The sequence below is a fragment of the Ictidomys tridecemlineatus genome, chromosome 6 (assembly GCF_052094955.1).
Source record: "Ictidomys tridecemlineatus isolate mIctTri1 chromosome 6, mIctTri1.hap1, whole genome shotgun sequence".
In the NCBI taxonomy this organism is placed as follows: Eukaryota; Metazoa; Chordata; class Mammalia; order Rodentia; family Sciuridae; genus Ictidomys; species Ictidomys tridecemlineatus.
Window position 1 is genome coordinate 90967716 of NC_135482.1, and position 8066 is coordinate 90975781.

General features: G+C 31.1%; 1 non-coding gene across 1 annotated transcript; it reads left to right on the top strand.

Moving 5' to 3' along the window:
• Positions 1–237: 237 nt before the first annotated feature.
• On the top strand, positions 238–343 carry LOC120888745 (U6 spliceosomal RNA). Its single transcript, XR_005732436.1, has one exon. It is a non-coding gene; the product is annotated as a U6 spliceosomal RNA (small nuclear RNA).
• The last annotated feature ends 7723 nt before the right edge of the window (positions 344–8066 follow it).

An 8066-nucleotide genomic window follows, 5' to 3' on the forward strand; every position in this document is an offset into this window, starting at 1 on the left:
GTTTCTCTGCCTTTGGCTGGAATTCTGTCAACTCATATTGATTATCTTACACACCAGAAGCAGTGATTGAAAGCTTCATATCTTTGAGTGTAAGTGAGAAAAATATTTACTATATAATACTGCCACTTATTTTATAGGAAAAGCCATAAGACAGGAATTGGATTGAGAATACAACAGGGGAAGTCAGAGACAATGAATGGAATATTTTTTGATGGTAATAAGTTTGAGAATATGCTTGTCTTCCCAGCACAGATACCCAAACAGTACCAAACAATACAGAAAAGATCAGCATGGTTCCTGCACAAAATATGACACACAAATTCATAAAATGTTCCATACTTTAAAAGAAAAAATTGACAAGCCTAGAATGGGATTCCAAGGCTAATTCCAAATTCATTGCAACTTATTGTTTAAGTTTTTCAGTCATGTTTCTCATTCTAATGCAATTAATTTTACTTCTTGCCACAATGATTGCACCTCAAATTGGACATATAAATAGAACGCATCCTCCTTCCCAAATATAGGCCTTGTTCTATATTTAGCTATACGACACAGGTGTTATTGCAAATTAATGACATTAATGTTCATGTGTAGTTCATGAAAATGAAGATTATGCATATTGAAATATAAATTATATTTGTTGGAGATTTAGCTAACTTCATCTTTTCAAGCACTCTATACTGTGTTAAGGTACAATTATTTCATCCTTATATAAAGCTTCCTCACTTGCAACTTATACTGTATGTACTCACTCAGACTTTTAAGTTTTTTCATTAATATCCATGCATATGCAATATATGCCTTTAAAAATAATATTTGCATAATCAAGTACCTAAGGAAATAAGTTTTGTTACAAAATGTTCCTCAAGGTTATTTGAAAAAAAACAGAAAATGAGACCTAAATAGCCAATGATGTTTTAAAAAAAATGTGTAAAATGTTTTCTGTCTACTTGAAACAGTTTTATTGTTTTAAAAAGTGGAAAAATTCTCCTCATAATATCAAGGGGAAAAGAAAATACCAGTATATCAGATTGTATGTATAATAGGAACATAATAGGAACACAACTAAGTAAAAGAAAATAAAAGTCTTTAATCAGAAAAAAAAAAAAACAGAAATAAAGACTCTGAAGTCTTAATGGTGGCTATTTCTAGATGTTAGGACCATGGAAAATTTCTTTATTTCTCCTCCTACTGTTCATGTTTACTGTCAATGTATATGACTTTCATAATTTATATATATTATATATATATATGTGTGTGTGTGTGTATTTATAAATAATTCATTTATATTAAGAAGTGACTAAAACAATATAATATTTAATAGTTACATGTTGCTAATCATGTGTTTATTTAAGACAATCCAATGAGTTCAACTATTATATCATTGTATAGCTGAGGCACTTTAGAGATAAAAAGACTAAGTAGCATGCCCCCACTTACACGGTTGGTAAATTGTAAAGCTGGAATGCAAAACTAGGATATACTTTATTCTGTGCTATACTACTGCTATCAAGTTGCATAGCTAAAAATTTATCTATCTACATATACAAATACATATTTATATTAATATATTTAAAATATTGATTCATGAAAAAGCATAAATGCTATTACAAATAATCATGTGTCCACCACTGAGTACATATATTTTTAAATGGTATATACTTATTTAAATTAGTATTTGCCACATTAAGATAGATCAATGGGAATATATCTATTTCAGATGATGCTACTATTCTATTATTTTAATGAGAATAGCTATTTCTCACTAAGGTCTTAAAATGAATAAGATAGGAATAAATTGAACAGAATATTTGCATTATCTATATGAAGAAAACTATGAAACTCTTGTGCAAGAAGTTGAAAACTAAATAAATAAATGGAGAAATTTTCCACATTTGTAGATAGAAAAACTCAATATTGTTACGATGCCAGTCCTTTCCAGCTTGATTTATAAATTTAACACGATCCAAATCAAAATCCCAGCAAGTTGTCTTGTAGATATTGTAAAATGATTCTGTAGTTTATACCAAGGCAGAAGACCAGGAACAGCCAAGATAATACAAAGTAGAGGGATGGACACTAGCTGTTTCAAGACTTACTATAAAGCTATAGTCCTCAAAACATGTAATACTGATGAAACAGTAGAAAACTAGTCTAATAAAACAGAATGGAAATTCCATAGAAAGGCTCACAAAGGATCTAAGGCACTACAATGAAGAAAGTATCATCTTTTCACCAAATGGTACAAGAACAAGTGTGAGCACCCACAGGCAAAAAAAAAAAAAAAAAAAAAAAAAAAAGCAGACTTTACATACTTTACAAAAACTAATTCAAAATGGGTCAGAAACCTCAATATAAATCACCTCTGTTTGCTGGAATACACAGAGGAAAACAGAGAAGAAAATCTGGATGACCTTGGTGTAACATTGACTTTTTAGATAAAACATTAAAGGCACAATTCATGAAAGAAGAGTAGACTAGCAAAACATCGATTAAAACTAATTTTTCCCTGGAAAGACACTGTCAATAGAAGGAGAATATAAACCACAATCTAGAATAAAATGTTTGTAAAGACATAGCTGATACAGGATTGTCATACAAAATATGTAAAGATCTCTTAAAATTCAACAATAAAAAATTAACACACAGTTTAAAAATGGGTTAAAGATCCTGTAATTGTTCTTGGTTTTCACTCAGTCTTCTGTATGCAAAACCTGCACATGGACAGTCATAGAGGTTTAACATATTCTCCAGTGTATAAATGGAAAAATGTAGTATATCTCAGCAATGGAATATATTCAGCTCGAAAAAGAAATGAGCCATTAAGACATGAAAAACATTAGGGAAACTTAATTTACATTGGTAAGTGAAAGAAGCCAGTCTTACAAGGCTACATACTGGATGATTCCAAGTACATTATATTCTAGAAAATGAAGGAGAAGGGACATGTATAGGTAAATACAAAAAAAAAAACTTAGGGCAGTGGAAATACTTTATGATCCTATAATGGTTGGATATAACTTGTCAAAATACCACCAAGAGTGAACTCTAAGGTGATAAAGACCTGTCAATGCAGGTTCATGGACCATAACAATTGTACTTCTCTGGTGTGCGATATTGAAGGTGGAGTAGGCTAAAACTTGTGTTGGGTAGGAGTCTATGAGAACTCTCTCCACTTTCTGATCATTTTTTTCCTGTAAGCATAAAACAGCTTTGATAAACTAATTATATTTTAAATGGGCAAAGAAATAATACTAAGATCACATGCTCTTCTCATTTAATGTTCACAGTAAAAGAAAACATTCTTTCTGCATATTTCGGAAGAGATCATTAAGACCCAAAAGGTTGACATACTCAAGTTCATTAGACTGCTGAGTGCCTGCTTGTATTCATTGCTAATTCAAAAACTTTTAAAAATTTGCTTGAAAGTCTAAAATAGATCCTCCGTTGCATGTCATCAACAAAAATAAAATATTCGTTCTCTAAGGGTAGTGTTATTTTTTTTTAAATTATGAGATGCTATTTGGAGAAAACCTAGTCATATTTTGGGTAGTAATGAGGTAATGGTCTTATGTGTAAAAACCAATGTACTAAAGGAGAATCACCAACTGACCGATGAGTATTTTGTGGTTAGCTCACCCAAATGTTGGCAAAATATTTCATATGCAATTCCATGTGTCAGGTTCACTTGGAAAACTACCCCCATTCTCATTTAGCATCCATGAGCTTAAACTGGTTGTAGCTTACCCTCTTAAACGGCACATGGTCTCTTGTCTCTTTGTACTCATGGTCCACTATTTTCTCCCCGTCACTGAGGCCAAGAGTCAGCCATTCGTTACCACAGCACTTTTGCTTTTTATTTTTCATCTGGCAGAAATGAGGGGATTTTTCTTACATCCATGTCTCTATGAGAATATAAGATAAGGTGAGAGGGCCTCTGTTTTATGAAAGATAGAAATATATATTACTTGTGGAAATGTTGAATATCCGTGAATTTGATATGCCAGCATATCATGTCTCTGTGAAAAGAACCATTTAATTCACAAATATGAAGAAAAATAACTCTAACCAAAACACAGTCAGATGTATGTTAAAAGCTTAATTATCTGAAAAAGCTGATATTTAGACAGGATTTTAATTTGAAATGCAAATAAAAAATAGTGATGCTGTAGTAAAATGCAAATGTGTATTAAATTTGCACAGCCATCAAAGCATTTTATTACTGATAAGTTCATAAAGAAGTATCTATAGAGGATAGCAGAAATTTAGAATCCCAAACAGAAACAAATATTTGAAAATATAAGTATAGCTAGAAATGCAGTACAGGACATAGAGAATAAACTTGAGAACATACAAATTATTTTAAAGGTTAAGGTGTGTTGGAGTCTTCTACAGAAGCTCATCAGAGCCCAGAAATAATTATAACCTATTCAATGACATTATTAATACTATAAATGAGAATTTTGATGTGACCCAACTACTTTGAGGCAAGGTGTCATGACAGGAACAACTTGGTAACATTATTTATTTTGTGAGGAAAAAATATGAAAGTTGAATGTAGTAATTTAATTGGTGAGCATATATAATAGTGTCACTTCTATAGTAGTATGACACTTAAATCCAAGACAAGCAATTATAAGACAAGATTTACCAGGATAGGAACTTCACATGTGTTCCCTGATCATTTACCATATATCTCTGAGCTGCACTTGTTAAGGATTAAACAATTCACAGAGTAGCAAAGAACTTCCTATGGAGATGCATACATAGCTTGAACTAATTTTAATACTGTTCTTGATGATTTGCAGTCTCAGTTATTAGTCTAGCACACTACACAGACATTAGTAATTCTGATATGTGTTGTCAAAGACACACACATCCCTAAAAATAATTGCTTGTTTTTGAAATGAACATCATCACCAATGAAAACACAACCCAAAACTTGGCTCTTCTTGCTTGATCTTTCAATCTTCAAAATTATTTAAATGTTTATACAATAATTTTTCACTAGTATTACAAATCTAGCATTTGAAGAACTCATTCTCAGAGAAATTTTATCTTAGGAAAATTAAAATGTGACAGAACATTTGGCTCATTATCATAAATTGATGGCCCCACAAATACACACAAAAAAGATGCCTTGAAATATATTTCCCAAGTCCTGTATTTAAAGATCAAATTCTTTAAGAATAAAAATACAAAAGAGATAGATAGATCATGAAGAATGACTAAATCACCATGCAATGCAGTTCAAACAACCTAAGTATGAAGATTCTGAAAACCAGAATTTGACAAATTGTACCAACTCATATGCAAATATTTTATGTATGTTTGGACGTACCTATACTTGAGAACATCTATTTTCCATTGTAAACTGAAGAAATCCAGGTGTTGCCTAAAATTAAAAGTTTCATTGTAACAGAATACATGGAGCCCATGTTGATACTCCAACAGGAAAAAAGGCAAAACTTTTTTTGTAGTCAAACCAGAGGTGTAATGAATAACAAAAGGAAATCCTAGTCATTAAATTCATCTAATATTAGTCTATTTGTATCCATGTTAAACTTAAAATAGAGCATTTAGTGTTATTTTGTATAATATTTTTAAAATGGTTTACATTTCTGGTGGATGATTTTCCCTACCCATCCAATTTTATTCATTTGCATTGTGTAGCTGGCCCAACCCTGAAGAAATGAGTCATAAAAAATTTCAAACAATGGCCTCATAAAAAAGAACACACACACATTATATTAATTTTATGAATTTGTATTTTACTTAACATAAATTAATGTGTCATGACTTTATAGTAATATTTTTGAAATTATAAAGTAAAGGAAAATTTCAGAAAGACCAAGGTTAGTTTCTTTGACTTCAAACTTTTTGAAAGTGTATTATTAATGTTCATTTCACCTTTATCTATTAATAATAATCATTAAAAATGTAATAATGTATAGGTAGAGTGATAAACATGTTACTGAATTGCAATGAAATCAGTACTGAATGCTAAATATGAAGTTATTGAAAACTAGAATTCTACACATATCTCAGATCTATAACTATGATTGTCAATGGTTCTGTCCATGTCTGCAAGTAAAATTTGCCCAATATAGAAAAAAAAAATGCTTAGATATCTTTCCAAAAGGAGCATTACCTTCTCATTAAAAATTGCATTTGCTCTTTGGCTCCAGTTGATCTTAAAATTCATAAGTATGTTTCTCTTACCATGGCAATTACTGTTAGAGTCTTTCTTTAAAATTATAACAAAATTATTTTCTGTCTAAGGAAATTGTCATCTTTTCTTTCATATATAAACAATATCTCAATTATCAAGGTTATTGATGAATTATATTGTAAAGGGTAACATTATCCATGTCTGCAAAGATAAAATAAATTAAATGGACATATAGATTAGATATAAAGAAGGATATTAAGAGATTATGGAATTGCTTCCTTCAAGATCTTTAAAAACAGTCCAGATACTCATCTGCCTACAATAGTTTAGGTAAAATTAGCCTGAAGCCAGCAGGATGAAGCAGACAGATAACCTCTAGAGGTTTTCAGCAACCATATTTTTTTCTAAGATTTCATTCTTTTGCCCTCTAACTGTACTGGCATCTTCTCAGCTTTCTGATGAGGATTCTGGGTAGCATAGATTTTTTTTTTTTTAATGTTAACACAGTGCCACTCTAATTTTTTGTCACATTTTTCAATGAGAATGAAAAGTCGCCAAAAGTATTACCGAAGTTCAGATTTTGTGTTTAAAAATAAAAAAAAATTAAACTCATCCAGATGAGTATTATTAAAAGTCAGGACTGCCAATTTAATTTTTTTTTTAAAAAAATCCACTGCTCCCTTCATTACTACAGCCTCCATGACAAATAACCAAAGGATTCAGGATTTCAAAGAGAATTCTAAAATTTTCATCATATAGATTATAAAACATATATTTAATAAAATAGGTCTTACTCCTTAATGCAAACAAAATATATATGTATGGATTAAAATTTCTACTCCTTCCAAAAAACAGAAAAAATTCCAAACATAAAGCCAATTTTACTGGGTATTCTTGAGTAATAATAGAATTCTGTCAGTGTGACCTCATAAAGGTGTGTAGTTGGGATCCTCCAAGAGTCTGAGGTAGGGAGGAGTTATCAGGCAGAGAAACTAGCAAGTGAATGGCGCCCCCTGGAGGAGGGCAGGCAGGGCTAGCAGGAAGATTTGTGGTTGCCCTGGAATAAATTTGTTCACGAACCACGGTCTTCATAATTGTTGATTTATTATACAGAATCCTACCAAGTTGGTTTTAATATGTGCAAACTTTGTGACATATACCTAAGAAAATGATGGCTAGGGGAAAATTAAATAATGTAAGAGGTTGATCAGTAGTTCAATGTCTAGCAAATTTCTGAAAGACTTTCTTTTTTTAAACCACCTTTTTAAAATTTGGCTAATATATCCTTCCTTTAGTCATTTTTCACAGAAAAGTCGATTCTAAATTACTCATGGCACTTATAATATTTTAACTGCTTTTTGTTTCTCAAATTATGACAGTTACTAAGTATTCTGATAACTATCTTAGTTTCACAGACAGAAGGAAAATCTTTCTTCTTAACATATGTAAGAATGGCTTACAGGATGAAATTTCATGAAAGCATTAACAAAAAAATAACAATTATTTCAACAGTGCAGAAGAGTTTGCTAGTTATTAGGATATAACAGTAAATGTTGTTTATTCAGTGGAAAATTGATCAGCAGAGATTGAAAGAGAACCCAAGTCAACTGCTTAGCAGGTGTTGCAGGGAAGACCAATGAGGCTTAAGGGTGATTTGGTACCTTTCTCCTAGCTGAAACACTATGAGGGATGTGGGGACTTGTAGTGGTAAATTGCTTGAATATCCTTCATGGGTAACATTATTCAGTGAAGGAGAATAAGGAAAATCAGCATTCCAGAGGTGTGGAAATACCTTATTGGTTTTCCATAATTCAGATACTTTAAGTTATCTTTAAAAAGTTTTTGCCAAATTTGTGACAGATACCTAATAAAATGATGGCTAGGGGAAAATGTG